Below are 18681 nucleotides of genomic sequence, written 5' to 3' on the forward strand. Positions count from 1 at the left end.
ATTTTAAAGGCAGCATGTTTAACTGCTCATTTTTTTTAAAGAGACACTTTTAGAATATAGATATATATATAGAATAAAGAATCAATTTTGAATCGAATCATAGCCCGAAAAATCCAAATTGAATCAAATTGTTCCAGAGTGAATGATTCCGACCCCACTGAATATATATTTGTCCATGTTGGTGAGGAAAAAGTATTTCCTGTCATTGAAACACTGAAGGTTTTTTATTATTTTTTATAGGTTTTAAATCTGTAGGTCAACATTTCTCTGCCACACTGACTGGACTAAACCAGAGAAGAAGAAAACAGACGTCAGCATGAAGATCCTCAGTGAGGATCAGTATAATATCAGCCTGATGTCTGCAGGTCAGAGTCACCACAACTGTAACATCATATTAATCTGAGAGCAGAAATAAAACATGAGTCTGACCTCAGAGTCTCCAGTTTGCAGTGAGGACTCTTCAGAAAACCACACAGATCCTTCAGTCCTGAATCCTTCAGGTCGTTCCAACTCAGATCCAGTTCTCTGAGATGGGAGGGGTTGGACTTCAGAGCTGAGACCAGAGAAGAACAGCTGATCTCTGACAAACTGCAGCTTCTTAACCTGAGTAAAGAATAAAAGATGTGACCTTAGGAGACAAAGTTCCTGCTTGAAAGTGTTGAAGGTTTAGAAAGTAGAAGTTTAGAAAATGAAAGTCAAACAGCTGAACCAACAAGAAGCAGCTTCACAACAGTCAAATACAAACAGTGACAAGATTTAATGAGAAAATGGAACTGGAACCAGCTGGGCTAACACGCATGCGTGCGCGCACACACACCTCAAAACAAACTTTTACTCATCTTCATGTTACACAGGAAGCTTGATCTGGACTAACCCACACATCCCTCCATTCTTTTTGGGGCATTGATGATTTAAGTTTTGTGTTGCCATCATTTGTGATAACAGGGTGAACTGTGTACTGTGATATTTAGTTTATGTCTGCCAATCAACCTTCCGAGCAAATATTGCTTTGAGAGATTTTGATTTGTAGTGTGTATATTGGGTTACACATTACAGGTGCTTTTTTTTTAAGGAATCTCAATTTGATTTATGTATTAAAACCCCTTTGATTTAGAGTTAACCTTGACATTTTCTCCGCATATCTTTTTGTAGGTAGGAGTAACAGCTAGCCGGTGAATTTCTTTAGGTTACCCACACACCTAAATAATGACATCAAATCTGACAGGACTATAGTGTCTTTTGATCCAGCTCCTGTCTCCTGTCTGGCGCCCAACTACAAAGTGTGTTTGTAACCGTTTCTAGACCCGAAGCTAGAAGGTTCATTCATCCACAGATCATCATATCAGCAGTCCACTCAACCTCTGGTGTCTTTGAGCCCCTTAAATATTCTCCTGAATGAGAAAGGTTGTGTCCACCTCCCTAAAAGTAAATGATCCTCAGTGAACATAGAAGACACCACTACGAACCAAAACCTACAAACCTCGTCAGTTTTCAATTTTTACTCATTTAAATAAAAATGTATCATAAAAAACTAAATCCAGTTTTAGTATTCACACAAACATGAACTCTGACCTGAGAGCTTCCAGCTCACAGTGTGGACTCTCCAGTTCAGCAGACAGAAGCTTCACTCCTGAATCCTGCAGGTTGTTGTTACTCAGGTCCAGATCTCTCAGACTAGAGGACTGGGAGCTGAGGACTGAGGACAGAGCTTCACAGCTTCTGTCTGAGAGGTTACAGCTGCTCAGTCTGAGGAGAAATCAGCAAAACAAGATAAATTATTAAAGAAACATGTTTTTGATTCTCAACTAAAAAGAGATCCAGTTGATCTGGATGGATTTATTTGCACATACAGAACTTTGTTGGAGGCTTTGACCACTGGCAGCAGCCTCAGAAGAGCCTCCTCTGAAGCAGAGTATTTCTTCAGGTCAAACACATCCAGATCTTTTTCTGATGACAGTAAGATGAAGACCAGAGCTGACCATTGAGCAGGAGACAGTTTATCTGTGGAGAAACGTCCTGATCTCAGGGACTGTTGGATCTCCTCCACCAGAGAACCATCATTCAGTTCATTCAGACAGTGAAACAGGTTGATACTTTTCTCTGGAGACAGATTCTCACTGATCTTTGTCTTGATGTACTGGACTGTTTCCTGATTGGTCTCTGAGCTACTTCCTGTCTGTGTCACCAGGCCTCGTAGGAGAGTTTGGTTGGTCTGCAGTGAAAGACCCAGAAGGAACCGGAGGAACAAGTCCAGGTGTCCATGTGGACTCTGTAAGGCCTCATCCACAGCACTCTGATAGAGACATGTTGGTTTAGATCCTGTCCTTATTGGTTTAAACTTTTGAGTTGTTTGTTTTTCTGACATCAGACTGACTCCAGAGTTGATGAAGGTCAGATGGACATGAAGAGCAGCCAGAAACTCCTGAACACTCAGATGGACAAAGCAGAAGACCTTGTCCTGGTACAGCCCTGTCTCCTCTTTGAAGATCTGTGTCAACACTCCTGAGTAAACTGATGCTGCTCTGATATCGATGCCACACTCTGTCAGGTCTGATTCATAGAAGATCAGGTTTCCTTTCTGCAGCTGCTCAAAAGCCACTTTTCCCAGAGACTCAATCATCTTCCTGGTCTCTGGACTCCAATGAGGATCTGACTCAGCTCCTCCATCGTACTTGATGTTCTTCAGTTTGGACTGAACCACCAGGAAGTGGATGTACATCTCAGTCAGGGTCTTGGGCAGCTCTCCTCCCTCTCTGGTCTTCAACACCTCCTCCAGAACTGTAGCAGTGATCCAGCAGAAGATTGGGATGTGGCACATGATGTGGAGGCTTCGTGAGGTCTTGATGTGGGAGATGATCCTGCTGGCCTGCTTCTTATGTCTGAACCTCTTCCTGAAATACTCCTCCTTCTGGGGGTCATTGAACCCTCTGACCTCTGTCACCATGTCAACACACTGAGGAGGGATCTGATTGGCTGCTGCAGGTCGTGTGGTTATCCAGAGGCGAGCAGAGGGAAGCAGTTTCCCCCTGATGAGGTTTGTCAGCAGCACGTCCACTGAGGTGGACTCTGTAGGATCAGTCAGGACCTCAGTGTTGTGGAAGTCCAGAGGAAGTCGACACTCATCCAGACCGTCAAAGATGAACACAACCTGGAAGTGATCAAAGCTGCAGATTCCTGCTTCTTTGGTTTCAGTGAAGAAGAGATGAACAAGTTCCACCAAGCTGAACTTCTTTTCTTTCAGCACATTCAGCTCTCTGAAGGTGAAGGGGAATGTGAACTCTATGTCCTGGTTGGCTTTGTCTTTAGCCCAGTCCAGAGTGAACTTCTGTGTTAAGACGGTTTTCCCAATGCCAGCCACTCCCTTTGTCATCACTGTTCTGATTGGTTGGTCTCTTCCAGGTGGGCGTTTAAAGATGTCTTTTTGTCTGATGCTTGTTTCTGCTCTGTCCTGTTTCCTGGATGCTGTTTCAATCTGTCTGACCTCATGTTCCTCATTGACCTCTCCAGTCCCTCCCTCTGTGATGTAGAGCTCTGTGTAGATCTGATTCAGAAGGGTTGGGTTTCCTGCTTTAGAGATCCCCTCAAACACACACTGGAACTTCTTCTTCAGGCCAGATTTGAGTTTACGTTGACAAACTTGAACATGACTTTCTGAATGAACAAAAACAAATGAAATTTAAAAAATTCAAACTTCAAGATTGATGTTTACTTTTCCTAAGGAATAAGAATATGATCATATTTCTCTTCGTCTCCTGAGACTTTAGTAAATGTCTAATTGATCCATCATGTCAAATCCTCTTACTTCTCTGCAGACAGTCAGCCAGCTCCTCCTGCTTCATCCTCCTCAGGAAGTTCACTGTGATCTTCAGAAATGCCTCTCTGCTCCTCCTCTGCTCTTCATCCACCTCATCATCCTCATTCTTGATGAATTGTGGGTAATCTGGACTCAGACTCCTTTTCATTTTCTTCAGCTCGTTCTTCACAAAACAGACGATGTTCTCCTCCAGCAGCTGGAACACAATAACATCCTGTGTAAAGTTCACTCTCAGTATAAACTGATGGATCAAAGCATCAGATCATCAGTCAGCAGAGTTCAACTTTAGCTGCTGCTGTATCATCTGCTGCCACGTCTCTTTCCAGAGCTACACAGAAAGATTCAGACCTGCTGACTTCACTAAACTAACTTCACTGGTGTAACTTACTAAGTTTGACTTTAGATTCTGACAACACAGAGATCCTGATCATCACATGAAGACCAAACTGATACAGCCCTTCAACACATCAACTCAGGAAGTGAAAATTCAGGGTATTAACTGTGACTGTAGCTGGATGAACATTTACACACCATAAATATGGAGTCCAGGTCTGTGTGATGATGTTTGTCAGACTTAAATCTGAGGAGAAAAGACACAAACACACAGTTTGTTCCAGGAGTTTTCTATGAACACCAGAAACTGATAGACAAGCTTTGATACCTTTAATGAGTCAAACAACAATAAATTATCAACTTTTACCTTTTTTCTTTGATAAAGTTTTCCATAGACCGATCACGCTTCATGGACACACAGCTGGATACAGCAGACTGTTGTCCATCCTTAAATGTAATAGGATGATTCATAGACTGATCACTCTTCATGGACATACAGCTCAGTTCAGGAAAATCTGGTCTTGACTTCTGGTAGCTGGTAGAAACAAAGCTGACAGTAAAAAAATTAAAAACCAAGAAAGTTGGCAGAAAATTATCAGTTTAAAATAAATCAGACAAGTTCAGCTTTTACCTGTTTAGCCATCCAGATTATTTTTTTGTTCAATGTTTTTGTTCATTTTAATGACATTTCAGGATCATTTTGACAGTTTGGATATTTTTCATTTGACTCGCATGAAGTTTTATTGACCTGTGCAAGTCAAATAATAATAATAATAATAATAATAATAAATATATCTCAACATGCATGCAGCACAACGGCATCGTGGTTAGTGGTGTTGCTCCACAACAGCCATGTCTGTAGGTTTGAGTGTGAGTGTGGCAGATTGTCACTGTGTGTATCTGTGTGTTGGCCCTGTGATGGACTGGTGAATATGAATGAATGAATCTCCACATCCTGGTTGAGCTTCCAATGGAGACAAGGACAAACTAAACAACAGCAGTAAAATTTCAGCAGTAAAAAATGTAAGTGACAGTGAGAGTGAATAATGATGGAGCAGTGATCTGAGTGCTGAGCTCTGACAGATGGACAGTTAGAGATCCTCATCTCACCTCTGAGCTTTGGTCTGACTCTCATGTTCCCCACACAGAGTGGTTTTAGAGGGAGGGGCTCCCTCCTCTCTGTCCTCACACTGATTCATAGCTGAGCCTCCACCTTCACACAAACACAACAAAAAGCTTCATTACAACAGGATTTGCATCACAGGACACATAATCAGCATTACTGTCACTAATATGTCATTAACTTCAGCCTTTAACTCCCAACAACAAACTGTTTGACTTTTCTCTCTCTCTCTGTTGATTTCAGTCAGATTTTGTGTTAAACAGAGAACATTCCTGTTAATCTCAATCTTCATTGTTATACATTTGCATTAACACTAAATTTCAAACAAACCCAGATCACCATTTACTTTTATTAGAGCAAGTTGAAGAATTATGGATCCTTGACACAGTTGTGATCACCATAGGTTGGCATCATTTGAAGGTCCAGAATTGTCATGACATTTTTGAGGGCCAGATTATTCCTTCAGAAGCCAAGTAAAAAAACAAACAAACAAAACAAAAACAAAAAAACAAAAAAAAAGCTGTTACAACTAAACCAGTCTGACCTGTCAGAAAAACCCCAGACCAGAGGAGGTGGTTCTCTCATCTGATGTTCAGGATGCATCTTAAACATTTGTTTCTTTGACACATTATTTAAATAGTATGCCTCCTCAACTTCACATAAAAATCAGTCTGATCTGTCAGTAATCTGCAAGTTTCAGAGAAATGTATCTCAGATCTGATGGTGCTTCTTCTCTCTGTCCACTAGATGGTGGTATCTGACTGTAGGATGTGTTGATGGAGTTGATTTAATTCATGTCACCTTATTGAGCAAACAAGAAGTGCTGCTTCAATCAATGGCTTCACCGTATCTGGAAAAATGTTAACTGTACCATTAACAGTAAGAGTTCAATTCACTCAGCCAAGTTCATCCAAAGTATCAGACCACTTCTGACATGTTTGTTCTGTCATGGCTCAACTATAACACTGCACACCAGTTCAAGGAAATCAACTTAAGCCTTATGAAGAAAGTTAAGTTGACAAAAAAATCTGCTTCACTTTAGATGAATTTGTGGTGACCATTTAAATACCATTTAAATAAAATCGAGTTTAACTCTGGTTATTTAAAAGTCTTGGGTTTACTAAGTCTAAGATTCTGACTGTATATCAGAGCAAGAACAAAGCGAAGGAACTATTCACTACAAATTCCAGATACAATACTGATAGATTCAGTCTGTAAATAGGAAGAAAGGAAGGAAGGTAAATAAACATGTCTACTGTTGTCAGCTCAGTGTGATCACAGTGATCCTGTTCACACATTTACAGATTCTCAGCTTCTGAACTCACTTCAGGGAGACTTTGACACTTTCCAGCTTCATGTGAAGAGAAGAAGCTGCTTGTTCTCCCTCGTCAGTCCTGGTGTCTGTTTGATCTGAGGAAAAGTTACATCCTCATAACTTCAGAGCTCAATTTTTAAAAACTTTAGTGATATGAAACAACTATGTCATTTTGAGCTCAACCAAAAGATGGAACCTTCAGAAATTTTGATTTTTTTATCATTTCAATATTCAATTCTAATTTCTACTATTCATATACCTTGGTAATTTTCACAGAAGAAAATTTCATGTCCAGGGGCAACTGTTTCTTAATTGTCTGTATTATTTTGTATTTTCTCATGGATTAAGAGGATAAATAATAAAATTCTAAAAAAAATATGGTTGGCTCATCTTTGCTCTGGAACAAAATGGAAAGATCTTACATTCATGACACTGAACCAGTTTTCTTCCTCATTACAGGAAACAAACATGATGTGATGAAGTTCTACTATCTGTCCACTAGATGGTGATAAACAATGTGGGAACATTTTACATTAAATCAGTCACAGCGTGGAGAAATCAAACAGTTTGTGCGGAACAAAACTGGTCATATTAAAGTGTTACCTTTGTTTCTTCTTGTTTCTAAATGTATTGGAAGACAAATGAACCAAGGAAACTGAAGTCTGGCCTCTTTAAAGAGATCTTTTATTTAATTGAGCCGTTCATTCTAGATTTGGTTAATCTGACTTTATTTCTGGGTTATGTACCTCAGGCACTTAAGACTGCGGTCATCAAACCCCAGCTTAAAAAGCCTAATCTTCATCCAGATGTTTTGGCAAACTATAGACCCATATCGAACCTTCCATTTATTTCTAAAATCATTGAGAAAGCTGTAGCAAAACAGTTACACGAGCATCGAGAAGCCAAATGAAGTCACTCAGATAGTCAGACTGCGGGCATGTCTTGAAGACATAAAAGTCTGGATGACTGGAAATTTTTTACTTCTCAACTCTGACAAAACAGAAGTTATTGTACTCGGTCCTAAGCAGCTCAGAAAAATACTATCTAATCATCTCATCAATCTGGACGGCATTACTTTGGCTTCCAGCTCCACTGTAAGAAACCTTGGAGTAATTTTTGACCAGGACATGTCCTTTGTCTCTCACATAAAACAAGTTAGTCGAGCAGCTTTCTTCCACCTGAGAAACTGTTAGAATAAATTTACATAAAGTGATTATCACAGTACTGCTCAACTTTTACTGACCTTGCAAGAATGCAGAAACCTGTGTTTTTATTAGCAGGAGCAGAGGTCATACCTCCGAAGAAGAAGCAACTACCTTCGAAGAAGATTTATGAAGAAAGGGAGGATGTCGAAGCGAGATTACTTCGTTCATAAACTAACCCTCAATGTGTTTGAGTTTCTTGTGACTTATAACTTGAATATAAATCATATAACAAGCGTCTATTCATTCACTACTTGCAGCTGTGTATTCTCACCTTTAGAGCTGCAAGATCTTGTAACTAGGGACCACCCTAAGGAAATAAAAAGGGGGAACAGAAGAGATACTCCAGAGCGGGTAAAGAGTGTCACTGAGCACATCTCTGTCTGTTCTCCTTGCAAGTAAAATGAGCGCTGTTGTCCTTTGTCTTTCTTCCCTGTGTGTTTAATAATGTTCTAGGTGGGTTAAACCTGACAGAAACATTAGGAAAATCAGAAACATCCTTTCTCAGGATGATGCAGAAAAACTAGTCCATGCATTTTTAACTTCTAGGCTGGACTACTGTAACTCATTACTATCTGGATGTCCAAACAAATCTCTAAAAGGCCTTCAGTTAATTCAGAACGCTGCTGCACGAATATTAACAGGAACTAGGAAAAGAGATCACATCTCTCCTGTGTTAGCTGCTCTTCATTGGCTGCCAGTAAAATACAGAGTAGAATTCAAAATCCTTCTTTTTAACGTATAAAGCTCTTAATGGCCAAGCTCCATCATATCTCAGAGAGCTCATAGTTCCTTACTGTCCTAGCAGGCCACTCCGCTCTCTAGATGGAGGTTTACTTGTGGTTCCTCAAGTCTCCAAGAGTAAATCTGGAGGCAGATCGTTCAGTTATCAGGCTCCTCTTCTATGGAACCAACTCCCAGCATCGGTCCGGGGGGCGGACTCTTTAGTAACTTTCAAGACCAGGCTTAAAGTCCTCTACTCTTTAGGTATGCTGCTATAGGCCTAGGCTGCTGGGGGAAGGACTGAGTTTCTTTCTTTTTCTCTCTCTCTCTCTATTATAATTATTAAAGTGTACAGTGACATTTACTCAGGATAGAATTATATTCATTCTTATTAGAAAAAAAGAATTGCTCACACTTCACTATCTTCAATTTTTCCTAAAGTGAATTGTCAGATGACATTCTGCTGGTTTAACTGATATCATGCTGATGTTTTCAGCAGTAAGTTCATGTCTTTATCACAAACATTTGGAGAGATCTCGTTAATAAGTAACCACATCATCCACAACCAACCCTCTTTATCTGGAATCTGAACAGGGAGCTGTGAGGAGTTTGATGGCTCATCATCACGATTAAAGCATTCACTGACTGCAACATTTAAATTAACAGTTTCATTTAATAGTGAACATTAAACAGAACAGACCTGTTTGTGTTATTTTAGCACTTTGTCTATCTCCCTGTCTTTTTGTCATGTTCTTCAACAGCCCATCTCAGTTAGTTACTCTTCTTTATATATCTAAGAAGGTAGCTGATTGAAAATGATCATCATGTCCAGATATGAGCATCAAACTGTCAGTTTTCAAATAAAAGTTGTAAATACTAATTCCTAAGTAATAGGTTTTCAAAGGTTGTTGATCCAAACACAGTCTGAGCTCTCTGTGGAAAATATGAATATGACTTACAGTAAAATCTGATTCCAGAGCAGCTCTGAACTTTCTGTATCAGGTAGATCCTTCATCCTTTGATACTATCAGACATTACGGTCTGTTCTCAGCTCAGCTGGAGTTTTTCTCTGTTCGTCAAAGTGAACTCTGACCTCCATGTCTCAGTGTCTCAGTGTTACAAAAGTCCACTGTGAGTCTTCGTCCCTCCACAGTCCACAGGGACAAACTGACAGTGAAATAATAATAATGTTAACACTCACCGGCCTCAGCCTTCAGTTTCCCTGCTTCTGCTCCGACAGCTTCAAAATGGAGGCTGAACTCTGAACACTTCTCCTTTTAGCTGCTGCGGTGAAGCACACGACCCTCTGTGTGTGTGTGTGTGTGTGTGTGTGTGTGTGTGTGTGTGTGTGTGTGTTTCCTCTTGTGAGTGTAACTGTGAAATATTTCCCCCTTCATTTTTAAACATGTAACACAGCTAAGGTGACCAGACGTCCCAAACAATTCGGGACAGCCTCGAAATTAAAGCAGTTGTCCTAAATCCCGAATCTTGCCCCACTCGTCCCGAAAATCACACTAGAGTAGAGTCTGGAGTTATTTCCTGATAAAACATTAAAAACTGATCTGATGGTTGAGTCCTCCTGCAGCCAGCTCCCTCCGATGATGAAAAGAGCGGAAGTCGCAGCCGCGAGAAGGAGTGATGAGACGTTGCAGTGCAGTCAGACAGTGTTGGAAAAGTTCCCTTTCTACATTAACTAGCTAATAGTTCAGTTTACAAATTTTAAAATGAACTAGTTCAGACCATGGTTTATGAAAGTTTGCATTAAATTATGTTTTTCTGACATGTCCCGAATTTTACCCATTCTGAATTGGTCACGTTAGTCCAGGGACGTTTCTGTCTTTGTGCGCATGCGCTCATCCATTAGAAGCGAACGTGAAAGAGTGTGCATGCATCTGTGTCGCGCGGGAGATCAATGAAAGACAGGAAATGCCTTTGATCTCCAGTGACGTCACACAGTCTCGTTGTGGAGTTATTCGTTGTTGATGTTCTGTAAAAATCTGCATCAGTGAAACATTCATTCATACACGAGGACATCACGTATATTGTTGGAATAGAAAATCTTATTTTTTCTGTGTGTGCTCCTGAGAAAGAGGCTCATGTGCTGGTTGAAGTGAATCAGCACAGCTTCTGTCAGGAACATCTGTTTGTTGCTGACAACATCTGGATTACAGATGACACATCAGACTGATATTATCTGTGTCATGGTGTTCAGAGATTTCAGCAGCTCACATCCAACACAGAGACTCTGAGCAGGCCAAAGCACCTGCTGGCCTTCATGGTTAAGCAACAGAGTTCCATCACTCATGAACAAGACCTGAGATACTTGAACTCCTTCACTTGATACAAGGACTCATTCCCCACCTGCAGCAGAAACCACCATACTTTCTGTTAACAGAAGAATGCACTGAGCGATTGTGCCACAGAGACATGATGAGCAGAGTGAAGCATTGCTGGGTGAATGCAGGATGTCCTGTTTACAAGACAGACACTTTAAGCAGGTCAGCATCAGTGCTGCCAGTTTCTCTGCAGTCTGTCTCTGAAACCACATCTGTGTGGGTGAACACTTCACTGCCATGTTCATCATATAGCGCAACATCACACCACTACATAAGCAACAGAGTTCCATCACTCATGAACAAGACCTGAGATACTTTCCTTTTCCCTTTTCCTTTACTTTTCCTGAGATAGTTTCCTCCTGAGAACCATGGCCTCAGATTTAGAGGTGCTGATCCTCGTCCCTGCTGCTTCATACTCAGCTGTGAACCGATCCAATGAGTGCTGTAGATCACTATAATATCAGTGAATCAGTCAAAGTGCCTCCCTGGGTGGGCTAGAACCACCATACTTTCAGTTAACAGCCGAACGTGCTGAGCGATTGTGTCACAGAGACATGATGAGCAGAGTGAATGCAGGATGTCCTGTTTACAAGACAGACACTTTAAGCAGCTCAGCATCAGTACTGCCAGTTTCTCTGCAGTCTGTCTCGGTCAACACATGTGCTCCTCACAGTTGTGTGTCACTTCCTCAAAGGTTTGAAGTGATGTGTGAGTCTGAAGAGCTGCTGCCTTTGATACATCACCTGATGATGTCACAATACTCACAGAATTGAACTCGTCCTAGAAGCTGCTTTGAAAAATTTCCAAAATCACGTGATTCAGATGTAAACACAAAGGCTGACCCACTGTCACCATTCAGAACAGCTGAGAAGCTTATTGATCATTTAAGACCAACTTTGTACAGTAATATTCATATAAAATGAGAATAAATGGCAAAATAAAATAAAATATATGAATCCATACAAAAAATAAATAAATAAAAAACATGTCAAAGTTAAAACAACAGCAGAACAGCAGCTGGTTCAGTTCAGGATATGTTCAGGTAACAGTCACAAGTCCATTCACCATGACAGTCCTGCATCTGTTAACCAAAAGGCTCCAAAGTCCACCCAGGGACTTGCTGTGTTTAGTTCACTTGTTGCTGTATCTCCAACAAAGAGCTAAGGACTTGTAGAGAATGTGTGTCGATCCCACTACCTCTCACATGTTACGCGAGCGCTCTACAATTCGAGCTAATTCCCCTGGGCTAGCATGCTAGCATGTTGTATTTAACACATTGTAGCTAAGCTTTGCGAAAAGGCCCCTTGAACAACCTCTGAGTTCACCATCAACAGGTCTCAAAGATCTGCTTTTCACAGAGGAAGAGGATGTCTCCACATGCACACTTCATTCTTCGTGTTTTCACTTATTGTTAAATAAAAAAAATACAATTTCATTCATCCATGTGTAATTAGTTGTTATGTAATATATATTTTCTGTGTGGCTTAGTCTTAAAATTATAATGGTTGTGTGGTCAACTACTGCCTGAAATTTGCTGAAAAATTTGCCCATCAAAGTCGACCAAAACAACTTTGTCCCCAAACACACTTTACAACAGTAGAGAAAAGAAAAGCAGCTTCTGTCAGAAGAGGGATTTGAAACTACACCTCCAGGAGAGACTGCAATGTGAACACAGCACCTTAGACCGCTCGGCCATCCTGACTCTAAAAAAACTGGCTGAAAAATTAGCACATCAAAGTGACTACACAATATGTACACCATGTAGCAGCCACCTGTGTGAAAACAGCAGCTGGTCTTTGCTGCTCATTCATGCTAAGCATGGCCTCTATCACTGAACTACATCCCCTGCTCGATGTGTTGGCTTTGGCTGACCACACATACTGCGACAGGTAAAACACCAATCTGTCTAATGACGCCTCCTGGATGAGAGGTCAAATGTCTTCAGAAATGTAGAACCAAGTCTGGTTGCCTTAGACATATTATAACGGGATGACTGAAAACCCTGATAGACTCCAACACACTGTGACTTTGTGAAACAACCAGTGGAGCCCCCTGGTGGTCAGTAGAAGTGCAGCCCCTCTGAGCTGGTGGCAGACCAAGGCTTCAGTCTGCACACATCTTCCACATGTGATGGCACACACACTGTGTATTGTGGCAACATCCGTCCCCTCAGAGAGAATCTGCTCTTTAACCCTCCTGTCGTTTTCACCCCCCGCCCCTTACTTTAGTGTTCCTGCTCTGTTTTAACTGCTCTTAAATTAACAAAAAAACCATCAATCACCACCAAATTTTTGTTTAACACTCTTTAGCTGTTAAAATTGTCTAATAATAATAATAAAAAAAGAAATAGAAAACCAGAGACCAAACTCCTCAACATGAAGTTGTGTGTGTGTGTGTGTGTGTGTGTGTGTGTTTGTGTGTATGTGAATTCATGCACGAGTGGCATTTGACACTCTGGTCAGAGTGGACCTTACAAACATAGATGTCACATTTGCAGCATCTCAGGCTTGTTTTGTTGTCTCTTTTCAGACCCAGGTAGGTTTGGAGGTCTACCAGGTCCAATTCTCTCCAGATGTCCACTCCCCTCCAGGTCTGTCATCTCCAGTATAATTCCCTCAATGAACTGTGGGAAAAAGAGTTGGAAGCTGTGCTTTCTCACAACAAGAAGGAAGAAGAAGAAGAAGCAGAAGAAGAAGAAGAAGAAGCTGGAGTTGGGGGGGCATTGCTGTGCGTGGTTGTTGTGGCCGAGTGGTTAAGGCGATGGACTAGAAATCCATTGGGGTTTCCCCGCGCAGGTTCAAATCCTGCCAACAACGGTTGGTTGCTGTCACTGTATGGTCTGATTTCACGCTTCTTCATTTTGCTGTCACAGTCCTGGTCTGATTGGATGAATTGTTGGAGTTACTGCCTTTACTCCGGACGCCCAGCACAAGAATCATGTGTTCATCATCAGCCATTGGAAGAAGCTCTGAAACTTTCTTCTGCAGTCAGAACTCATCCACCTTCAGACTGGACATCTTCTGACTGTAGAACTGGAGCTTTTTATACATCTCACTGCAGCACAATAAAGTCCTCTGTGAGTATTGTGTGTCCCACATTGTGTCCCACAGTGTACATGACATCTGCGCAGCAATACTTCCACCTGCTGGAGATTCAGTGTTACTACAGCTGTAAAAACAAATCTGAACATGAATTCCACATTACTGATGTTTGAATATTGGAAGTATAAAGCACAGAACAAATCACATTAAGAATGCAGAAGATGTTACATGAGTTTATGTCAACAACCTTAAACTTCAATAAAGAGGTACTGCTGGGATTTGAACCCAGGATCTCCTGTTTACTAGACAGGCGCTTTGACCAACTAAGCCACAGCACCACTCTTAAAATGCTTAAAATATTTCAACATAAGTAGCTGACTTACCAAATTTTGTCTCCTGTGAAAAGCAGTCAATCAACAAATTTCCTTCTCCCAAACCCAGCATGAGCCACAAAATTACTACTGCGCATGCTTCACTTGTCAATATCCTGCTCGATCCGGCTTGTGGAAGACTCATGGTTTCATTGTGCATAACGTCTTCATGGTGTCACCTATCACTGCTGTGGAGTCTATGATGTGAACCACTAAAGGGAAGAAGCTTCATCACCTGAACAGGGACTTGAACCCTGGACCCTCAGATTAAAAGTCTGATGCTCTACCAACTGAGCTACTCAGGCTTCTGGTTACTGATTCCAACTTGGCTTGTTGAACCAGCCAGGGCACCCGACCTGATACTGCAGGTCATCCCTCTCTCTCTCCCTGATATTCTTCATATTTGATCATAAAATCTTTAAGGTCATAATGTATTGACAGTCAGTAATCAGTACTGTTATTGTGTATGGAGCTCTGACTGTTGCCAAAAGTGCAGGTGACCTAAATTCAGCAGGACAGGCAGCATTATCAACGGGCTCATCTCATCCAAAAGGTTTCATCAGACAGATCGCTGTTTTCGCTATCGCAGGAGCTCAGAAGCTATCTGGTTAGCTAAAGCTGCTAAAGCTGCCACACCACGCAGGGGATGTAGCTCAGTGGTAGAATGTGTGCTTTCCATGTATGAATCCTTTGGTGCAATCCCCAGCATTGCTAAACAAGCACAGGAAGTACTTGTTTTGTCTAACATGCTGATATTTCAACTGGCACGCTGACTGGTTGTGTGTCCAAAAGGCTTCAAAGACATCTTTCTACCATTCTGTCCTCCAAACCTTTGGACACAGCATCAAGGTTTCTCATAATGTGTCATTCTGAAGTGTCCAAGGTGCTGGATTAAGGCTCCACCCTTTTAGGAGGTGTGGGTTTGAATCCCACCACTGCCAGTTGCCTCCACTCCTCTGGATCCTGTATACAACATCAGTTGAGTGTGACGACTGAGTTCTCAGTTTAACACATGATGGATTCTAGGTCTCCCACATGAATACCTTTTATACCATGCATTGCTTCTTAATGCTGAAATGAGGGATAAAAAGCTATGTAGGAAATGTCAAGGTGCCAAAGGTGCCACAGTTTCTACTAACAGTTCATTTAAAAAATTTAAATCAGTCAAAAATTATGATGATCTGCTATTTTAAATAGATTTCTTGGGATCAGCTGCAACAACACAACCCTAATCGCTAATCACTGCAGTTAACAGTCCTCTCATCATATGCTAACAGTCCTCATGAATTTAAGAGAATCGTTGTCTGATCATTCTGTTCTTCAAACTGTTACCAAGACCACAGAAACTTCCTGCTGAAGGAGGACAACACATTTATTCAACAAACTGCTTGAAAAACGTTTCGAGAAGGTTTTCTGAAAGTCACAATTTATTATCCAACCTGAGTTTTGACTTGAGTTTTGAATTCAGGAAGTGCTGATTGTTGGGGCAGCGTTAACTGACAAAGACAATAAAGAAGTAAAGAATCAATTTCTTCTTAGTATCTAACTCAGATCACATCAGTCAGAGACACTATTGATTCCTTTCTGCAAAAGTGTTTCTCTTTGGGGTTGTCCTGTTTGGCATTTTGACAAAATATTTTATTTGTTTCTTGAGATCAGCTAAATTCATGAATTTGTCATCAACATTTCCTGAACTGAAACACAGACTTGTGATGTGAGATGTGGCTGGAATTGAAACGTTCTGCTGAAGGAGGACAGGGTGCATCATTTTAGTTTAAGATAAGTCAGGTGAGTAAAATAAAATAAGTAAGTCTGAAAGAGAGTCCATTGCAACGGTGGCACAAAGATTAATCTGAAACAAAGGCTTTATGTGACTTGGTGGATTCAGTGAGAGACACTGATGATTATTTTCTGCATCAGTGCTTCTCTTTGGAGTTGTTCTTGTTCGATGGTCAACAAAAAAAAGAAAGAGATAAAGATTGCCATTTATTTAGATTCTTCTGTGCAATCAGCTGATTTCATGAATTCATCCCCAACATTAACCAAAGTGAAGCACAGTTCTGTGTTCTGAGAGCAGTAAGTGATATTTGTTGGGGCAGAGTTGATGATTTCAAAAGTCAATCACAAGGACAGCAAGTTTTATCAGTGTTTTTGGGGGTTGGGGGTGAAGAAAATAGTTTGAAAGTCATGATTCATGAAGATTCATGAGTCACGCTGCTGTGTCCTGGTATGAAGCACAGTGGTTCTGTCAATGTGTCCTTTCTTTCTTCTTACCTTGACTGTTGGATTCAGTAATAGCTACTTCTTAGGGGAAAAGTTTGTGACCTCTAAAGAATTTTTTTGAAGTCCCAAATGTTACTTTAACTGGAGGTGGCATGTGGATCAGTGCTTCTCTTAGTGGACATTATATTTATTTCCACCGTTCTCTGCAGTCATGCTAATTCTCAACTGTACATATATTCTTACTGGCTCCTTTTGTAAATTTATTCAAACTTTTTTTACTATGTCTTTCTTATTTTATAAATGCATTTTGCAGAACAGAGTTGTCTTTAAAGTTTGTTATACATCGTGTATGATGACAATAAAAGCATTCTAATTCTAATTAATTCTTTGAGCTTGCTCTGGTTGAAATGTTTCTTGAGATCAGTTAAAAGCATACATTTGTCATCAACATTTCCCCAAATGAAGCACAGACTTGTGTTTTCAGAGCAGTAAGTGCTATTAGTTGGGGCAGAGTTGGTGATTTCAAAAGTTGTTCATTCCGTCCAAGCATTAATCAGGACAGAGAGTTTATGCAACCATTTGGTAGAAAAGAAGTTTTGGTTGAAATAAAAACAACAACAAAGATGGCCATTTTGAAAAGATTTGTTCAGATCAGCTGCAGCAACACCAATCACTGCAGTTAGCTGTCCTCTCGTCATATGCTAACGGACCTCATGAATTTAAGAGGATCGTTGTCTGTTCCTGATGGACTAAATATGTTCTTCATTACAAACCATTACCAAGACCATTGAAACCGCCCAAACTAAGTAGACAGGCAGCTGTGGGAGTGGTTTCATTCAGGTATAAGATGGGCAAAAGCTTGAAAGGGAGTCCATTGGAACGGTGACACAACAAGGAAGTGGCTGCAAAGACTCTTTGGAGGAGATCATGTGAGGTAAAAATGAGAGGTTAATGTGACTTCTATTCTCTTTGCTCTCTTTTTCCCCTTTGGTGTTAATTTACAAAAACAGCATTAATTCTTGGAGCCATGTTTTCTTCAGATCTAACTCGGATCACTCCAATGAACTGATGAATACTTTGTGCATAAGTGCTTCTCTTTGGGGTTGTCCTGGTTGGAATTTGACAAAACATTGCTAAATTGATTCATTGTGATCAGTTAAATTCCCAACTTTGTCTTTCCCCTTTGTATTTCCCCAACTGAAGCACAGACTTGTGTTCTGAGAGCAGTAAGTGCTATCAGTTGGGGTAGAGTTGGTGATTTCAGAAGTTTTCCTTCCTTTACCCATTTCCCATTAGACTCTTAGAATCTAACTCAGATCACCTCAATCAGAAACACTGATGAATTCTTTGTGCACAAGTGCTTCTCTTTGGGGTTGTACTGGTTAGAGTTTCAACAAAATGATGAAGATTCCCATTTTGAACAGATTTCTCCCGATCAATTGAAACAACACTACCCTAATCAGTAATCACCAGAGTTATGTCAGAATGAAAGCTTAATGTGACTTAGCCAATTCAATGAGAGACATTGACTATTTTCTGCATGAATGTTTCTATTCTCTTTGCTCTTTGCTCTCTTTTTCCACTTCTCCCACTTCCATTGTTAAATGGCAAAAACAACAGTAAGTCTTGGAGCCATGTTTTCTTCAGATCTTACTCAGATCACTCCAATCAGAGACACTGATGAAGTCTTTGTGCATAAGTGCTTCTCTTTGGGGTTGTCCTGGTTGGAAATTGGACAAAAAAGATGAGGAATGCCATTCCTTCTTTTCTTCAATCACCAGGACAGCAGGAATTACCAGTGATATGGGGGTGAGGGTTAAGGAAGTAATTTAAAAGTCACAAATGTTACCTTAACTTGAGCACTGACTCGACTGTTGAATTCAGTAAGTGCTACTTGTTGGGGCAGTGCTGACTGACAAAAACAACAACATCTTCTTAGAATACAATACTGACCATTTCAATTACACAGACAACTTCCTTTTGTATAAATGCTTTTCTATGTGGTTGTCCTGGATGGTATTAAAACCAGTTTTTATAGATTTCTTCAGATCAGCTGAGTGAGTGAATTTGTCATCAGCATTTCCCCAACTGAAGCACAGACTTGTGTTCTGAGTAAGTGCTATTTGTTGGGGTAGTGTTGGTGATTTCAGAAGTCAATCACTAGTTTTATCAGTTTTTGGGGTGTGGGGGTTAAGAACAT

General features: G+C 40.7%; 3 non-coding genes across 3 annotated transcripts; 1 reads left to right on the forward strand and 2 right to left on the reverse strand.

The window, feature by feature from the left end:
- Window positions 1-13580: 13580 nt before the first annotated feature.
- trnas-aga (transfer RNA serine (anticodon AGA)) lies at window positions 13581-13662 on the forward strand. The gene has a single exon. It is a non-coding gene; the product is annotated as a tRNA-Ser (tRNA).
- Window positions 13663-14151: 489 nt separating this feature from the next.
- Window positions 14152-14225, reverse strand: trnat-agu (transfer RNA threonine (anticodon AGU)). The gene has a single exon. It is a non-coding gene; the product is annotated as a tRNA-Thr (tRNA).
- A 265-nt stretch (window positions 14226-14490) lies between these two features.
- Window positions 14491-14563, reverse strand: trnak-uuu (transfer RNA lysine (anticodon UUU)). The gene has a single exon. It is a non-coding gene; the product is annotated as a tRNA-Lys (tRNA).
- Between the last annotated feature and the right edge of the window lie 4118 nt (window positions 14564-18681).

The sequence above is a fragment of the Echeneis naucrates genome, chromosome 2 (assembly GCF_900963305.1).
Source record: "Echeneis naucrates chromosome 2, fEcheNa1.1, whole genome shotgun sequence".
In the NCBI taxonomy this organism is placed as follows: domain Eukaryota; kingdom Metazoa; phylum Chordata; class Actinopteri; order Carangiformes; family Echeneidae; genus Echeneis; species Echeneis naucrates.